This window comes from Lepidochelys olivacea (genome assembly GCF_965140295.1).
Source record: "Lepidochelys olivacea isolate rLepOli2 genome assembly, chromosome: 15".
NCBI lineage: Eukaryota > Metazoa > Chordata > Testudines > Cheloniidae > Lepidochelys > Lepidochelys olivacea.
Window position 1 is genome coordinate 7,632,861 of NC_140425.1, and position 20,121 is coordinate 7,652,981.

The following is a 20,121-nucleotide window of genomic DNA, read 5'->3' on the forward strand; positions in this document are numbered from 1 at the left end:
TAAATAGTGTTTTTGATTCTGTTTCTCCCCATTGGTCTGAATTATCCATGAAATTCATACTGCATCACATCAAGTACAAATCATTAGAGGGATGCCTCTGCTTGCACTGACCAGATGATGTTTGGATTCTGATGTCAGCCCAGTTCTGCAGCCTGACATAAATCAGCTGTTGTCCCCAGTGTACACAGAATTCTTCTTTTCAGCCAAACTGGTCTAACATGCATTTTGTTAACTGAAACTGGAGCAGCAAAATAAATGCCTCATTTTCCAGTTTTGTGGGTGAGAGAACTATAAGTGAAGATTATAACGCCGGACACTGACGGCCTTTGTCAAGGTTCCTTCTCCACTCTGAACTCTAGGGTACAGATGTGGGGACCTGCATGAAAGACCCCCTAAACTTATTCTTACCAGCTTAGGTTAAAAACTTCCCCAAGGTACAAACTTTGCCTTGTCCTTGAACCGTATGCTGCCACCACCAAGTGTTTTAAACAAAGAACAGGAAAAGAGCCCACTTGGAGACATCTTCCTGCAAAATATCCCCCCAAGCCCTACATTCCTGGCGAAGGCTTGTTAAGAATCCTCACCAATTTCTACAGGTGAACATCGACCCAAACCCTTGGATCTTAAGAACAATGAAAAATCAATCAGGTTCTTAAAAGAAGAATTTTAATTAAAGAAAAGGTAAAAGAATCACCTCTGTAAAATCAGGATGGTAAATACCTTACAGGATAATCAGATTCAAAACATAGAGAATCCCTCTCGGCAAAACCTTAAGTTACAAAAAGACACAAAAATAGGAATATATATTCCATCCAGCACAGCTTATTTTACCAGCCTTTAAACAAAAGGAAATCTAATGCATTTCTAGCTAGATTACTTACTAACTTAACAGTTGTAAGGCTGCATTCCTGATCTGTTCCCGGCAAAAGCATCACACACAGACAAACCCTTTGTTCCCCCCTCCAGATTTGAAAGTATCTTGTCCCCTCATTGGTCATTTTGGGTCAGGTGCCAGCGGGGTTACCTTAGCTTCTTAACCCTTTACAGGTGAAAGGATTTTGCTTCTGGCCAGGAGGGATTTTATAGCACTGTATACAGAAAGGTGGTTACCCTTCCCTTTATATTTATTACAGCCTTAAACCAGCTGCCTCAGGAATCTTCCAAGAACTTTGCTGAAGATATAGTCCTCATCTTAGCAATGGAGCTAAGACTTAACACACATCTGCCCACCTTTATTGGAATGAGGCTCCTTCTGATCTGACAGCTCAGGCATTGTTAGTTTCATCCAAAAGAATTTACAGACTTGGAACTTAATCCTGTAAACCCTTAATCATTTCAACCATCCCATTGAAGACAATAGGACTATTTGCATGACTGTGGACCACTTTTGTGGTAAGAGTTTCAGGAGTCTGTTCTTTTCCTATAAAGGAAGTTGACTCTCCCACCGAAATGCAATGTTTGCGTACAATACCATAATGCAGTTTATGATACGGTTCTACTGAAAATTTGTCTTTTAATAAGTCATACATATGCTGAAATGGCTCCTCACCCAACTCCCATGTTCCATATAAACAGACTGAAATACTACATATTTGGGGAGAAAGTGCGTAATTAAGCATGTTGATGTTTGTATATACAAACACCCATGTCATCACTGTAGTGGAAAATATAGCTGAACTTAATTTTCTATGGAATTTGAAAAAAGTTTAACAGCCCCAATTGTTTGTTAATCAGTGTGTACCTGAAAAAATTGCATCCCTTCTAAGAGAAAAGAATCAGTCCACACTTACTGAAAAAAAAAATCCTTCCAAAAGGTGTTCAGAAGAATGTGACAAGACACATACATAACCTCGTGAGCAGAGGGCGGAGAGGATACCCTCCCACATTATGACCAGAAAAAAAAAAATCTCAAAGAGAGGTTCACAGATTTGCAAACCTAAAAACCTGTGTTATGCTTTAAACCACCTCAGCACATACCAGGTTTTTGAACATTAAAAAGTTAACTGCAAAGGCACACTGAAGCCCATTAACCTGAATGTGTGCCAGCCAATATGCCCTCACTGACTAAAGGTGCAGTCACACATGTCACTGGCTCCATCTCTGTTGTTACATAACAGACAAAACTCCAGTGGGGCCTGGTGCTGGCACACACAGTCTCAGGTACGTGGTGTGATTTTTCAGAATCTCTTTTGGGAATAGTCAGGTAGGTGAAATAGCTGGTACTTATGATTATGTTATTTCTATGTATGTATATTCATTTTGGTAGCTGAAGTTATGAATATTAGCTATGTTTACTACATGTTTGCTCCTGTGGTAACGCCCACAAGATATTTAGCCAGCACATGAAGGGACAAGTCAAGTTGAATGGCCCATTAAGGAACACTTAGTTCACAAGGGACCCTGGAAAATGCCTGTCTACACTTAATGGACTTTTTGTGAACATTCTAACTAGAATATGGGTGGGGGTGATGGACATGTGACTTGCCCATGTGACTCCAAACACCATCTTTCACAGTGAGAACAGATTTCCCTTTACTTGGCACTTGGCAGAAGCTAAAAGGCCCTAGCCTGGAAACATCTCCAGCCTCTGGAGTATGAACATATACTAACAGGAGCATTCTAACCAAGGGACTGAGGACTTTAAGGTAATCTGGAGCCTTCATATTTCCTTGATCCTTTGCAGATGAACTTGGGTTGGATATGGTACAGAGACTGTTCTAGCCTCATTGATTGCTGATTTCTCCCTTGTGATGCACAAAGATCAGATGTCTGCTGACTTTCTACATGAGTCAGCAGCCGTTGATACCTGTGGCATAAGCAACATAGTCCTTGCTTAAGTGGTTTTGTTCTTTCCTCTGTAAATGTCAAAGCCTGTTCCCATTGAACTCAATAGCAAAACTCCTTTTGATTTCAATGGGAAAAGGATTTGGCCCCAAGAGATCAGAGAATGTGATTTGATCAATTGCTTATCTGTCCAGAGACAGTTCTCATGCATGTTCTGCCAGGCTGATTTTGATTACCCCTCCTGTATGTCATGCTGAGGAAAATAATAAAACAATCTGGGCTGTAGTGCTATCAAGATGTCTATGGCACACAGCTCTATGACTCTTTTCCATCAAACCCAGATGGCGCAGCATCTTTGCATTCCTAGTGCCTGGCGGAGAGCAACACTTAGATAAAGGCAAGCTGGCAGGAGCTTAGTTTGGACATAAGGGAGGCACTGATAGTGTGTTAAGGGAAAGTGGGGTGATTGTCCTTCCTATCCTTCTTTCATTTAAGAAGTTTTCAATTTGGAGTGCTGCTGGATACTTAGTGACATGTGGATCCTCAGTGAGGACAGGGAAGCTTTGGCTGGTTGGAGTCTCCAGGAATGGCTGCGGATGCTGGTCTGCCGCAGCTCACTCTCTCTCGCTCTCTCCAGGCCCTCTGCTGTGTTTGGGAGGGGGATTTGCAGAGAACCAGCTCCAGTTCTGCTGCCCTAGATAAACCATCCCTGAGCAGTCCACGCTTACCCCAACAGCAGTAGCAGCTCAGTATTTTCCTGCCTCTGCAATTTTGCCTGGGTGGTGGACTCAGCCCCGCGGGCCCAAGACATAGTACGTAGACACCCCAGGAGGCTGAGGGAGGAGCACTTTGTCACACAAACAATTTTTTTGGTAAATACCCTTAACAGAATAGACTGGGTGAGGCTGACCAGTGCTTGGCTCCCTGGGCAGCCGGGGCAGAGGGATGTTCCAGGGGGTGGCGCCATCCTGTGCTCTGCAGCGGAAGTAGCACCTGGCTCCAAAGGGGCTTCTGGAGGAGCAGTGGGAAATTCAGTGGCTAAGGCGAGAAGGCTCAGCATAGGGTACAGAGGGTGTACGAGGGAAACAGCTGGGCCTGGAGTTTGATAACACTAGAACAACAGGTGTCTCAGAACAGCGCAGTCTGCCAGAGAAGGGAAAGATGGAGCAGGAAAGAGAGCAACTGAGAGGGACAGAGGGGACAGGAGACAGACAGAGGGGGTCAGGGAGCCTATATGACCTGTGGTCCTGCCTCCCCTGGGGGAATCTCAGTGCTGCTGGGATGCACCCACCTGCATGGGGGTCAAAGGGGGGGAATCAGAATTCAGTGCGGCAGTGCTATTTTTAGGCCCACTGCCCAAGCCCCGTGAGCCTAAATCAATTGACCCCGGGATCTGAGGCTTGCTTGAGTTGCGGGTTTTTCTTGGCAATGTAGAAACACCCTTTAGGCCGAAAGGGCTGTGTGCTGGTGTCCATGGCGAGCGGAGGCCACGAGCCACCACCGAGCGGCGGTGTGTTCATACCCCTGTACCCTGAGGGGCAAGCGGGGGAAGATTCACACAGAGCTAGGGGGAGAGAGCTCAGCCCAGGGAGTGGAGAAATAGGAGAAAGGGATTTTATTTGCTTTTGGGACTCCCCTTCACACCGGAAGGGCAGGGTTGCATCTGGCTGGAGGCCTAACCCACCCAGCAGCAGAGGGAGCCAGGGGCATGGCCAGTTCACACCAGGCATCTTTGAGAGATGACTAAAATCGAATCCCCTCCAATCTGGAAAGCCAGAGCCCAGGAAAGTGCAGTGCGGCAGTGTCATCTAGTGGCAGGCACATGAATCCCATGATCCCTGCACTAAGGACTCAAGGAGTCTCAGCCCCTTTGTTTGTGATGACAGGTTTCAGAGTAGCAGCCCTGTTAGTCTGTATCCGCAAAAAGAAAAGGAGGACTTGTGGCACCTTAGAGACTAACAAATTTATTTGAGCATAAGCTTTCGTGAGCTACAGCGTCGGGAGGGATAGCTCAGTGGTTTGAGCATTGGCCTGCTAAACCCAGGGTTGTGAGTTCAATCCTTGAGGGGGCCGTTTAGGGATCTGTGGCAAAAATTGGGGATTGGTCCTGCTTTGAGCAGGGGGTTGGACTAGATGACCTCCTGAGGTCCCTTCCAACCCTGAGATTCTATGATTCATCGGATGCATTCAGTGGAAAATACAGTGGGGAGATTTATATACAGAGAGAACATGAAACAATGGGTGTTACCATACAAACTGTAACAGGAGTGATCAGGTAAGGTGAGCTATTACCAGCAGGAGAGCAGGGGGGGGAAAAACCTTTTGAAGTGATAATCAAGGTGTGCCATTTCAAGCAGTTGACAAGAATGTGTGAGGAACAGTGGGGGGGGGGAATAAACATGGGAAATAGTTTTACTTTGTGTAATGACACATCTACTCCCAGTCTTTATTCAAGCCTAAGTTAATTGTATCCAGTTTGCAAATTAATTCCAATTCAGCAGTCTCTCGCTGGATTCTCTTTTTGAAGTTTTTTTTGTTGAAGAATTGCCACTTTTAGGTCTGTAATCGAGTGACCAAAGAGATTGAAGTGTTCTCTGACTGGTTTTTGAATGTTATAATTCTTGACATCTGATTTGTGTCCATTTATTCTTTTACGTAGAGACTGTCCAGTTTTGCCACTGTACATGACAGAGGGGCATTGCTGGCACATGATGGCATATATCACATTGGTAGATGTGCAGGTGAACGAGCCTCTGATAGTGTGGCTGTTGTGATTAGGCCCTATGATGGTGTCCCCTGAATAGATATGTGGACACAGTTGGCAAGGGGCTTTGTTGCAAGGATAGGTTCCTGGGTTAGTGGTTTTGTTGTGTGGTGTGTGGTTGCTGGTGAGTATTTGCTTCAGGTTGGGGGGCTGTCTGTAAGCAAGGACTGGCCTTTCTCCCAAGATCTGTGAGAGTAAGGGATCATCCTTCAGGATAGGTTGTAGATCCTTGATGATGTGTTGGAGAGGTTTTAGTTGGGGGCTGAAGGTGATGGCTAGTGGTGTTCTTTTATTTTCTTTGTTGGGCCTGTCCTGTAGTAGGTAACTTCTGGGTACTCTTCTGGCTCTGTCAATCTGTTTCTTCACTTCAGCAGGTGGGTATTGTAGTTGTAAGAACGCTTGATAGAGATCTTGTAGGTGTTTGTCTCTGTCTGAGGGGTTGGAGCAAATGTGGTTGTATCGTAGAGCTTGGCTGTAGACAATGGATCGTGTGGTGTGATCTGGGTGAAAGCTGGAGGCATGTAGGTAGGAATAGCGGTCAGTAGGTTTCCAGTTTAGGGCGGTGTTTATGTGACCATCGCTTATTAGCACTGTAGTGTCCAGGAAGTGGATCTCTTGTGTGGACTGGTCCAGGCTGAGGTTGATGGTGGGATGGAAATTGTTGAAATCATGGTGGAATTCCTCAAGGGCTTCTTTTCCATGGGTCCAAACTGGACAGTCTCTACGTAAAAGAATAAATGGATACAAATCAGATGTCAAGAATTATAACATTCAAAAACCAGACAGAGAACACTTCAATCTCTTTGGTCACTCGATTACAGACCTAAAAGTGGCAATTCTTCAACAAAAAAACTTCAAAAAGAGAATCCAGCGAGAGACTGCTGAATTGGAATTAATTTGCAAACTGGATACAATTAACTTAGGCTTGAATAAAGACTGGGAGTGGATGTGTCATTACACAAAGTAAAACTATTTCCCCATATTTACTTCTCCCCTGCTGTTCCTCACACGTTCTTGTCAACTGCTGGAAATGGCCCACCTTGATTATCACTACAAAAGGTTTTTTCCCTCCTGCTCTCCTGCTGGTAATAGCTCATCTTACCTGATCACTCCTGTTACAGTGTGTATGGTAACACCCATTGTTTCATGTTCTCTGTGTATATAAATCTCCCCACTGTATTTTCCACTGCATGCATCCAATGAAGTGAGCTGTAGCTCACGAAAGCTTACGCTCAAATAAATTTGTTAGGGTATGTCTACACTACGGAATAAGGTCGAATTTATAGAAGTCGGTTTTTTAGAAATCAGTTTTATATATTCAAGTGTATGTGTCCCCACAGAAAATGCTCTAAGTGCATTAAGTGAATTAACTCGGCGGAGCGCTTCCACGGTACGGAGGCTAGAGTTGACTTCCGGAGCGTTGCACTGTGGGTAGCTATTCCACAGTTCCCGCAGTCTCCGCTGCCCATTGGAATTCTGGGTTGAGATACCAATGCCTGATGGGGCTAAAACATTGTCGCGGGTGGTTCTGGGTACATATCGTCAGGCCCCCGTTCCCTCCCTCCCTCCGTGAAAGCAAGGGCAGACAATCATTTCGCGCCTTTTTTCCTGAGTTACCTGTGCAGACGCCATACCACTGCAAGCATGGAGCCCGCTCAGGTAACCGTCACCCTATGTCTCCTGGGTGCTGGCAGACGCGGTACGGCATTGCTACACAGTAGCAGCAACCCCTTGCCTTGTGGCAGCAGACGGTACAGTATGACTGGTAGCCGTCATCGTCATGTCCGAGGTGCTCCTGGTCGCCTCTGTGAGGTCGATCAGGAGCGCCTGGGCAGACATGGGCGCAGGGACTAAATTTGGAGTGACTTGACCAGGTCATTCTCTTTAGTCCTGCAGTCAGTCCTATTGAACCGTCTTATGGTGAGCGGGCAGGTGATACGGACTGCTAGCAGTCGTACTGTACCATCTTCTGCCAAGCAGCCATGAGATGTGGATGGCATGCAGTCCTTCTGCACCGTCTGCTGCCAGCCAAAGATGTAAAAGATAGATGGAGTGGATCAAAACAAGAAATAGACCAGATTTGTTTTGTACTCATTTGCTTCCTCCCCTCCCCTGTCTAGGGGACTCATTCTTCTAGATCACACTGCAGTCACTCACAGAGAAGGTGCAGCGAGGTAAATCTAGCCATGTATCAATCAGAGGCCAGGCTAACCTTCTTGTTCCAATAAGGACAAAAACTTAGGTGCACCATTTCTTATTGGAACCCTCCATGAAGTCCTGCCTGAAATACTCCTTGATGTAAAGCCACCCCCTTTGTTGATTTTAGCTCCCTGAAGCCAACCCTGTAAGCGCCCCTCCCGGCGTCAGAGCAACGGCAAACAATCGGGCATCTGAGAGTGCTGTCCAGAGCAGTCACAATGGAGCACTCTGATGGGGCTAAAACATTGTCGCGGGTGGTTCTGGGTACGTATCGTCAGGCCCCCGTTCCCTCCCTTCCTCCGTGAAAGCAAGGGCAGACAATCATTTCGCGCCTTTTTTCATGAGTTACCTGTGCAGACGCCATACCACGGCAAGCATGGAGCCCGCTCAGGTAACCGTCACCCTATGTCTCCTGGGTGCTGGCAGACGCGGTACGGCTTTGCTGCACAGTAGCAGCAACCCATTGCCTTCTGGCAGCAGACGGTGCAATACAACTGGTAGTCGTCCTCGTCGTGTCCGAGGTGCTCCTGGCCACGTCAGCTGGGAGCGCCTGGGCAGACATGGGCGCAGGGACTAAATTTGGAGTGACCTGACCAGGTCATTCTCTTTAGTCCTGCAGTCAGTCCTATTGAACCGTCTTATGGTGAGCGGGCAGGCGATACGGACTGCTAGCAGTCGTACTGTACCATCTTCTGCCAGGCAGGCAAGAGATGAGGATTGCTAGCAGTCGTATTGTACCATCTTCTGCCAGGCAGGCAAGAGATGAAGATGGCTAGCAGTCGTACTGTACCATCTTCTGGCGAGCAGCCATGAGATGTGGATGGCATGCAGTCCTTCTGCACCGTCTGCTGCCAGCCAAAGATGTAAAAGATAGATGGAGTGGGTCAGAACAAGAAATAGACCAGATTTGTTTTGTACTCATTTGCCTCCTCCCCTGTCTAGGGGACTCATTCCTCTAGATCACACTGCAGTCACTCACAGAGAAGGTGCAGCGAGGTAAATCTAGCCATGTATCAATCAGAGGCCAGGCTAACCTCCTTGTTTCAATAACAACGATAACTTAGGTGCACCATTTCTTATTGGAACCCTCCGTGCAGTCCTGCCTGAAATACTCCTTGATGTACAGGCACCCCCTTTGTTGATTTTAGCTCCCTGAAGCCAACCCTGTAAGCCGTGTTGTCAGTCGCCCCTCCCTCCATCAGAGCAACGGCAGACAATCGTTCCGCGCCTTTTTTCTGTGCGGACGCCATACCAAGGCAAGCATGGAGGCCGCTCAGCTCACTTTGGCAATTAGGAGCACATTAAACACCACACGCATTATCCAGCAGTATATGCAGCACCAGAACCTGGCAAAGCGATACCGGGCGAGGAGGCGACGTCAGCGCGGTCACGTGAGTGATCAGGACATGGACACAGATTTCTCTGAAAGCATGGGCCCTGCCAATGCATGCATCATGGTGCTAATGGGGCAGGTTCATGCTGTGGAACGCCGATTCTGGGCTCGGGAAACAAGCACAGACTTGTGGGACCGCATAGTGTTGCAGGTCTGGGACGATTCCCAGTGGCTGCAAAACTTTCGCATGCGTAAGGGCACTTTCATAGAACTTTGTGACTTGCTTTCCCCTGCCCTGAAGCGCATGAATACCAAGATGAGAGCAGCCCACACAGTTGAGAAGCGAGTGGCGATAGCCCTGTGGAAGCTTGCAACGCCAGACAGCTACCGGTCAGTTGGGAATCAATTTGGAGTGGGCAACTCTACTGTGGGGGCTGCTGTGATGCAAGTAGCCCACGCAATCAAAGATCTGCTGATATCAAGGGTAGTGACCCTGGGAAATGTGCAGGTCATAGTGGATGGCTTTGCTGCAATGGGATTCCCTAACTGTGGTGGGGCTATAGACGGAACCCATATCCCTATCTTGGCACCGGAGCACCAAGCCGCCGAGTACATAAACCACAAGGGGTACTTTTTGATAGTGCTGCAAGCTCTGGTGGATCACAAGGGACGTTTCACCAACATCAACGTGGGATGGCCGGGAAAGGTGCATGATGCTCGCATCTTCAGGAACTCTGGTCTGTTTCAAAAGCTGCAGGAAGGGACTTTATTCCCAGACCAGAAAATAACTGTTGGGGATGTTGAAATGCCTATATGTATCCTTGGGGACCCAGCCTACCCCTTAATGCCATGGCTCATGAAGCCGTACACAGGCAGCCTGGACAGTAGTCAGGAGCTGTTCAACTACAGGCTGAGCAAGTGCAGAATGGTGGTAGAATGTGCATTTGGACGTTTAAAGGCGCGCTGGCGCAGTTTACTGACTCGCTTAGACCTCAGCGAAACCAATATTCCCACTGTTATTACTGCTTGCTGTGTGCTCCACAATATCTGTGAGAGTAAGGGGGAGACGTTTATGGCGGGGTGGGAGGTTGAGGCAAATCGCCTGGCTGCTGGTTACGCGCAGCCAGACACCAGGGCAGTTAGAAGAGCACAGGAGGGCGCGGTACGCATCAGAGAAGCTTTGAAAACCAGTTTCATGACTGGCCAGGCTACGGTGTGAAAGTTCTGTTTGTTTCTCCTTGATGAAACCCCCCGCCCCTTGGTTCACTCTACTTCCCTGTAAGCTAACCACCCGCCCCTCCTCCCTTCAATCACCGCTTGCAGAGGCAATAAAGTCATTGTTGCTTCACATTCATGCATTCTTTATTCATTCATCACACAAATAGGGGGATGACTATCAAGGTAGCCCAGGAGGGGTGGTGGAGGAGGGAAGGAAAATGCCACACAGCACTTTAAGCACAGCACTTTAAAAGTTCACAACTTTAAAATTTATTGAATGCCAGCCTTCTTTTTTTTGGGCAATCCTCTGTGGCAGAGTGGCTGGTTGGCCGGAGGCCCCCCCACCGCGTTCTTGGGCGTCTGGGTGTGGAGGCTATGGAACTTGGGGAGGAGGGCGGTTGGTTACAGAGGGGCAGCAGTGGCAGTCTGTGCTCCAGCTGCCTTTGCTGCAGCTCAACCATACACTGGAGCATACTGGTTTGGTCCTGCAGCAGCCTCAGCATTGAATCCTGCCTCCTCTCATCACGCTGCCGCCACATTTGAGCTTCAGCCCTGTCTTCAGCCCGCCACTTACTCTCTTCAGCCCGCCACTTACTCTCTTCAGCCCGCTACCTATCCTCCCGGTCATTTTGTGCTTTCCTGCACTCTGACATTATTTGCCTCCACGCATTCGTCTGTGCTCTGTCAGTGTGGGAGGACAGCATGAGCTCGGAGAACATTTCATCGCGAGTGCGTTTTTTTTTTCTTTCTAAGCTTCACTAGCCTCTGGGAAGGAGAAGATCCTGTGATCATTGAAACACATGCAGCTGGTGGAGAAAAAAAAAGGGACAGCGGTATTTAAAAAGACACATTTTATAAAACAGTGGCTACACTCTTTCAGGGTAAACCTTGCTGTTAACATTACATACATAGCACATGTGCTTTCGTTACAAGGTCGCATTTTGCCTCCTCCCACCGCGTGACTACCCCCTCAACCTTCCCCCCTCCCTGTGGCTGACAGCGGGGAACATTTCTGTTTAGCCACAGGCAAACAGCCCAGCAGGAATGGGCTCCTCTGAGTGTCCCCTGAAGAAAAGCACTCTATTTCAACCAGGTGACCATGAATTATATCTCACTCTCCTGAGGATAACACAGAGAGATAAAGAATGGATGTTGTTTGAATGCCAGCAAACATACACTGCAATGCTGTGTTCTACAATGTTTCCCGAGTACGTGTTACTGGCCTGGAGTGGTAAAGTGTCCTACCATGAAGGACGCAATAAGGCTGCCCTCCCCAGAAACCTTTTGCAAAGGCTTTAGGACTACATCTAGGAGAACCGCAAATGCAAGGGCAAAGTAATCCTTTCACATGCTTGCTTTTAAACCATGTATAGTATTTTAAAAGGTACACTCACCAGAGGTCCCTTCTCCGCCTGCTGGGTCCAGGAGGCAGCCTTGGGTGGGTTCGGGGGGTACTGGCTCCAGGTCTAGGGTGAGAAACAGTACCTGGCTGTCGGGAAAACCGGTTTCTCCGCTTGCTTGCTGAGAGCTATCTACAACCTCCTCCTCCTCATCATCATCTTCTTCGTCCCCAAAACCTGCTTCCGTATTGCCTCCATCTCCATTGAAGGAGTCAAACAACACGGCTGGGGTAGTGGTGGCTGAACCCCCTAAAATGGCATGCAGCTCATCATAGAAGCGGCATGTTTGGGGCTCTGACCCAGAGCGGCTGTTCGCCTCTCTGGTTTTCTGGTAGGCTTGCCTCAGCTCCTTCAGTTTCACGCGGCACTGCTTCGGGTCCCTGTTATGGCCTCTGTCCTTCATGCCCTGGGAGATTTTCACAAAGGTTTTGGCATTTCGAAAACTGGAACGGAGTTCTGATAGCACGGATTCCTCTCCCCAAACAGCAATCAGATCCCGTACCTCCCGTTCGGTCCATGCTGGAGCTCTTTTGCGATTCTGGGACTCCATCATGGTCACCTGTGCTGATGAGCTCTGCATGGTCACCTGCAGCTTGCCACGGTGGCCAAACAGGAAATGAGATTCAAAAGTTCGCGGTTCTTTTCCTGTCTACCTGGCCAGTGCATCTGAGTTGAGAGTGCTGTCCAGAGCGGTCATAATGGAGCACTCTGGGATAGCTCCCGGAGGCCAATACCATCGAATTGTGTCCACAGTACCCCAAATTCGAGCCGCCAACGTCGATTTAAGCGCTAATCCACTTGTCAGGGGTGGAGTAAGGAAATCGATTTTAAGAGCCCTTTAAGTCGAAATAAAGGGCTTCATTGTGTGGACGGGTGCAGGTTTACATCGATTTAAGGCTGCTAAATTCGACCTAAAGTCCTAGTGTAGACCAGGGCTTAGTCTCTAAGGTGCCACAAGTCCTCCTTTTCTTTTTGTCTGTGATGTGGATGGGAAAGTTATACAGGAAGACATGGATGGCCTTGAAGTGACAGAAACGGGATGAAATTCAATAACATCAAGTGCAAGGTCATCCACTGAGGGGCTAATAAGAATTTCTGCTGCACACTGTGGGCTCATCAGTTGGAAATGACAGGGGAGGAAATCTGGGCATGTGTATCGATCACAGGATGACTCTGAGCCACCAGTGTGATGCGACTAATGCAATCCTAGGCTGTATCAGGTGAGGCATTTCCAACAGAGATATTGAAGTATTAATGCCACTATACAAGGCACTGGTAAGAGCTTGTCTGGAACACTGTCTGCCACTGTGGTCACCCATCCTTGAGAAAGATGAATTCCAGCTGGAACAGGGGCAGAGAAGATCTGCTAGACTGACCAGGGAAACGCAGGGTCTAGCTGATGAAAGGTGACTGGGAGAGCTGGGCTTGTTTAGTCTCATGAAAACAGGCTGAGAGGTGTCCTGATTGTCCCCTATAAATACATTAGGGGTAAACACAAGGGAAAGGGAAACGCTGTATAAGCTAAAGGACAATGTTGGCACAAGAACAAATGGGATAAACTGGCCAGAGACAAATCCAGGCTGGAAATTAGAAGGTGGTTCTCACCATCAGAGGGGTGAGGATCTGGAACAGCCTCCAGTAGGAACAGTGTGGGCAAACAACTTAATTTGTTTAAGAGAGAGCTGGACAAATTTATGAGTGGGATTGTATGTGGGATTGTATGACAGGATTGCTTATGATGGTGGGAGAGGCATGGCTCGGCAGCTCTGGGGCTCACTTCCAGTATGTGTCTAGTGTTCCTAAAGTTCATGCTTCAGGGTGTCAGATCAGCAGAGGTCAGGTAGAGAGCCTCCCCCACTCCCCTCTCCCCAACATATTCTGGGATTTTTTTTTTTATTTCCTTCCTCTGAAGCATCAAAGATGGCCATGGCTGGAGAAGGGACATAGGATGAGAAGGGCTGGGACTCTTAGGTGGCACTGAGCATTCTCTCTCAGGTGCTTGGCTGGCTGGTTCTTGCTTGGGGTGTAATTGATCGCCATCTGTGGGTTGGGCAGGTATTTCCCACTGGGTCAAATTGGCAGTAACCTTGAGGGGGTTACTGCCCTCTGCAGCATGGGGGTGCAGGTCACTTGCCAGCATTATCTGGGTATCTCTCACGTAATCATTGCCCTGCTATTGCGGAGTGCACCTTGGTCCGCCCTGCTCTGCACTTGTGGCACAGAACAGTCTAGTACAATGAGTTTCAGCCTGGGGTCCACAGATCCCTGGGAGCCACAGACTATGTCTAAATTTTCCAAAGGGGTCCACACCTCCATTCAAAATTTGTTAGGTGTCTGCGAATGAAAAAAGGTTGAAAATCATGGGTCTAGTCACCTAAGGGCTGTAATACTTTGGTCTCATTTTGGTTGTTGGGGTTAGTGTGTGGGTGCTGGGTGGTGGTGTTGGCCTGTGCTGTACAGGATTTGAGGATCATAGAATAACAGAGTTGGAAGGGACCTCTGAAGGCCATCTAGTCCAACCCCCTGCCCAGAGCAGGACCAATCCCAACTAAATCATCCCAGCCAGGGCTTTGTCAAGCCTGACCTTAAAAACGTCTAAGGAAGGGGATTCCACCACCTCCCTAGGTAACGCATTCCAGTGTTTCACCACCCTCCTAGTGAAAAAGTTTTTCCTAATATCCAACCTAAACCTCCCCCACAATCTCCACTGGTCCCTTCTGGCCTTAAACTCTAGGACTATGGTGACAGCAAAGGACAGCAATCTTCAGTTTGCTTTTGCAAGTTCCTTGATGTGCTGCACAGAGTTGACCAAACCTGGGTCCCTCTCCCAGCTCTAGGGCATCTCTCTTGTGTAATGTCTCTACTGTGCCAACCTGTCCATTCAACCCTAAATTCCTCAGCACCTTCATTCCTGCAGGCATGCGTCACATTGTACTTCAGAAAGCCTGGGCCTGGACTTACAGTTTGCTCTGTATAGTACATAGCTTGAATTTATGTTTCAAACGACTTCATTAACGGATTCTGCAGGAAGTGAACTGAATTTCTTCCTCCAGGGGTACAATGATCTGGCAGATGCCTGGAACCAAAATCTGGATGCTCGATATCGGAATTCTCATTCCTCCATTGAGCTGCCACCATTGATTCAAGGCTGGAGAGTGGAGGGGACATAGAGCATTGCAGTGCATGCCAATCTAAAGGCCCAGTTGTGATGCTCTGTACCTCGGGGGAACACCCTACACCCCTATGTTCATCCTTGTAAAATGATTATATGGTATCCAATGCAAAGTTTGTCATGTCGGGTGTCTTCAGAAGGCTCATGATGCACTGAGCATGGTTGTTAGTAATGTTATAGGTTATAATTTCATGTATATAGTAATGAGGCTGAGTATCCTCATGGCTTAAAGCAAGCCCACACAAAAACTCTCCAAGAGCAGAGACGCAGTTCACACCTCATCAGGTCATGTATGGGACAAACACAGCCCAGCCTCACAGGATGCTGGCCTAGGCAGCAACAAAAGAATCTGTTGGACTCTGAGTGAGTCACTCCCCTTCCTTTGGTCAGTTTGGGACTGCGATCAGGTAATGCTCACCTGACTCTGAAGGGGCAGGGGTGTGTGTGCAAAGCTCAGAGGGAAGAAAGAACATGATAAAAGGGAGAGATGTCGGCCATGCTCTCTCTTTCTCTTCCACCGACATCTACAGACACCACACCAAGTGACTGATCAAAGTGGAGAGCCTGACTGAAGAGAAACCAGCCAGGCTGTGGTGAGAAGCATCTAAGTTTGTAAGGACATTAAACGTGTTAAGATCAGCTTAGAATGTGTTTTGCTTTTATTTCATTTGATCAAATCTGATTTATTATGCTTTGACTTAGATTTTAAGTGATTATATCTTTATAATTAATAAATCTGTTTGTTTATTCTACCTGAAGCAGTGCATTTGGTTTGAAGTGTGTCAGAGACTCCCCTTGGGAGAACAAGCCTGGTACATATCCATTTATTCGTTAAATTGACAAACTCATATAAGCTTGCAGCATCCAGCGCTTGTAACTGGACACTGCAAGATGGAGGTTCCTAGGGTTGTGTCTGGGACCAGAGATATTGGCTAGTGTCATTCAGTTGCACAATACAAGGAGCAGTTTACATGCCAGAGACTGTGCATGAACAGCCCAGGAGTGGGGGGGTTCTCATAGCAGAGCAGGGTAAGGCTGGCTCCTAGAGTCAAGGATTGGAGTGACCTAGCAGATCACCGGTCCAGATAACACCAGAAGGAAACGTCATTCCAGTCTTGTCAATTCCCTGCAGAGAAGAGAAGCTGGATGCCATATTTGCAGTGGAGAATGGAGAAATGCCTCCCCAGGGTTTCTCTTTACAGGTCAAGAGGAGGAGGAGGCACCATCCAAGGCAGAAGTATCAAAAGAGGGTGCAATGACGCCAAGACAGCAAAGGATGCTTCTACATCACTCAAGGAAAACACCACACAGACTTCGGCTGCATGAAATAGCTGGTCACGTCATTTGTCCTTGCAACAGTGCAGCATGGCAATTTGAGCTTACGGAAATACCTGTTATGCTAGAGCAATGCTAGGGCTTATCTCCCCAGCTTTCCAAGTCAAAGTTAGGAGGGGCTAAGATGGAGTTTTATGAGGGAAGCGAGCTGCACCCCTAGCTGTGGGGTGGAGTCTGCCACGTCTCCATAATACAGCAATGCTACAAACTGACCATTTAATTTAGATTCTAAAAGGCTCCTTTAAAACTCATTGTCAGAGTTGCCTGCAATAGCAGGGGACTGGACTTGATGACTAAGGAGTTCCCTTCCAGTACCATGGTCCACACCTTCAAGCGGACATGCCAAACCCTCAGAAAAAATGCAGAAATTGGCCCTTTTTTTGGCTTAATTGGCTTGTGAGTTGCTTGTTGGCTAGGTTTTTGCTTGTAGCTTGTTGCTTTTTTTTTTGATCAGCTCCTGGCAAGTAGGGAACGGGGAGCAAGCAGGGTCAAACGGGGGCAGAGAGAGTCAGGGTGCACAGCAGGCCCATCACAGTCACAGACTGCATGCTGGGGGGATCTAGTCCCATAGAGTTTGGGGTTCTGAGGGACTGGCTTGTTTTGAAATGGGATTAGCTTGATTTTTGGATTATTGTGGAAGTTGGGATGCTTATTTACCGTGTGAAAGTTGGCAACTGTGCTTCAGAGGGTATTAGATATATCAGTAGAGGGTTAAAGCTCAGGAGAAGATTAACACTTGTTTTGTGTTTTAAATGGTAACAAATGTGCTTTATGATCAGCTGGGGCTTCACTTGATTGTTAGCCAAGCAAAGCTCCATTGATTTAAACTAGAACTTCACCTAAATCACAGCAGAATAAGAACTGAGTGAGACTGGATGTAGCCAGGGTGTGCTCAAATACCGACCTCCTCCTCTGTGACACTGAAGTCTTTTGCGGGGGGAGGTGAGGTGGGGTGTCTTCACTGCAGAGTAAACATGGCTGATCGGTATCAAGGTCTGAGCCCTGGTTATCCTGGCCCAGGTGTGGGCAGCCACCCTGCAAAGCCACACTTGAGTTACTGTGTCCTCACCGGTGCTGCACTCCCCTGCGTATGAAACCAGGACTTCTAGGGGCATGTCCCATGGTTCTTAGGCTGCAGTAAACTGAGCTGCTCTACAATGTTTTCCCAGGGAATTGTGGGAAGGCATTGAAGAACTATCAACATTCAGGTGATTTGGCCTGCATCCTCACTGCAGGTTACTGGCCCATATGAAAGCGGCTCCTGGGCTTTAGCCTACAGCCCCAGTCAGGCCAGCTAGCCTCGATTGAAAGCACCACCACACTCAGGTGAGATGGTTTTGGGGGGTGATTTAGGTGCGACACTGCCTTTTGTTGTCAAGCTGATTTTGCACAACTGTACACTGAATACATCAAAGTGTGCTGACCTGTCTTTCCAGCACAACCCGCCATCTTTAAAAATCCCACATTGCTGTTGGGAAACCACAGGCTTTTCCATCTCTGTGCAAGTACTAACCATGTGGACTTATTTATGGAGCAAACCACTATTCAGCATGAGTAGAGGTAACAGAAATTAGCCCTTCGATGCTATTGAGATCATTGTGAACAAGGAAGAAATTGGATGCCAAACTAGCAGCATTCACAGGATGACAGGCTCTTACCTTGGCTGTTTCTCTGCCTGACAGAGCAAGTCCCAGATACATAAAACAAGAAAGGGCGGGAACATCCATTGCTGGCCCATCTCACCCCACGCTCCTGTGATGGTCAGAAGAAGGGAAGTGCCAGCTCCTAAGCAAACCGAGAAAGAATAGGAAGATGCCACGAGCCAGGCCATTCCAGAAGCTGCAGTAGGAGCTGATGAGGGAGGCACCACTATAGCCAAAGTGGGGAGTATGCAGTGAGGCTGCAGAGACAGCAGGTGTACTGAGAAAACTAGACACTAGAATTTGAATGGAACGGAACTGATCAGATCTGAATGGTGAAAGCATAAGGGAAGGAGAAAGGTACGGCTGCTGCTGCTTAGGAATTATACTGGTCCTGGAGGGAGATGCCCAGAAGATTAAGACAAAGGGGATTCTGCTGAACATAAATGGTGATTTATAGGCAGGGTAGGCAGCACTACCTACAGCTGAGGTTGCCCAAAACTTCCTATTATAAGCCCCAGCTTTGTTGCTTGTAACTTTGCCAAACCTGCAGCCATTTGGACTGAATTGTTCTATGCTGGGTGTCTGCCTCTGTCTGCATTTTTTCTTTCAAAAAGTTTCAGCAAAAATGTTTCTGAGAAAGATTAGAGAAAAACACTTCCCCCTCCAAGTTAAAAACAATTACAACTATTTCACTGAGAAGCTTTAGCACCTCCATGCTGTGGAGCAGGAACGTGGACTTTGATGCCAGGGATATGCTGTCTCCATGCAAATCGGCACAAGTTTAGCCAAGTTGTAAGCCTCTGAACATTTCAATTCACATGTTTGGTGGAAGCTTTTAGAGGCTGGAAGCATTATTCTCAAAGAATCCATCTGCATTCAGCACGCTCCATCCCCTTACAGCTCCTAGGTGTGACTGGACTGCGCATGCACCATCCCCACAGAGCAACTGAGCATGCGTCATCCCGGAGCTGAGGGGGCCGAGAGGGACTTCCCTTGAAATTACTTCTCCTGGCTGCTGGGACACCTGACACCAGAACTGACAGCAAGGAGACTGTCCCTCCTATGTCTCAATCTCCCCACCCCAGGCAGCGTGGAGAGCAAGGAGGAAGCCACCTAGCTCAGATACAAAGGGGTGAGGAGCAGGGGTAGGAGCACGGTAGACTAGGGATAATAGGAGCTGAGGGATGGAGATGAGGGAAACAGGAACAAGAGGCAAGGGCGGGGAAGTGAGAATAGGATCAAAGTGGTGACAAGGGCAGAAGAGTTTATAACCACTAAAAAATACTCCTGTCCAGAACCAGGAATAAAACCCAGGCTTCTTGGTCTATAGCTATGATACCCAGTAGCAAAATGTGTGTCTGCTCTTCCTCTAACAGCTGTTCCACATAGAGGATAACAGCCTACTGCTGTTAGCAGTAAATGAGTTAGCTCAGGTGGTAGAGGTCTGTGCTGAAATCTAAAGGTTCTAACCTTGCTGACATCCCACGTGAGGGTCAAAATGGTTTCACATAATGGGACTTCTGTTGTTTAAAATTGCTCTCACAAGCACCCTCTTGTTCGGGTGTGTGTCTGCACCTCTTTCAGTCTGTGCAGGTAGATGGCAACTTTCTGGCAATTTCTAGTGACAGCCCTCCAGCCAGGTCACACACAGTCTGTGCAAAACACAACTCAAACAGATCCTTCCGGGGTATTAGTCCAACAAAGTCTTTAAACGCTTCTGGCCCTGGTAGGGGCATGCACCCAGGAGACTCTTCATCCACTCTGGTCTGTTCTGGCCCTAGCTCTGCAGCTGGGCCTCTTAACAGGTTAGATCCCTTTCTGGGGGTTTATCACTGTCCACTTGTAGGCCAATTCCCCAGTGGCTTAACTGTGAGGGCGTGGAACAGGACCCAGGACAGCCCACTACTTCAGGTTGCAGCCCAGGAACCCTAAGAATAGCAGCCACACACCACCATATCCCTTTAACCAAACTGCTTTCAGTTCCCTGGGCCACTTCCCCACAGCCCCAGCCTTCACCAATGCTTCACCCTTACCTCAGGGCTCTCCTGTATTCAGGCCCAGCAACCGAGCAGGAGCTCTTTCTGTCTCCTCCAATCCCTGCCAGCACTGAGCTGTTCATGGTGCTACATTTCTCTTTGGCCAGCCAGGAGCACTATCTTAACTCCTTAGGCTCCAAGCAGCAACTGACTCAGTGCTGCACTGAAGCTCCTTTCATATTATCCTGCAACCCTTTGATTGGCTAGCCCCTTGCAGCTTCCCCCTGATTGACCGCA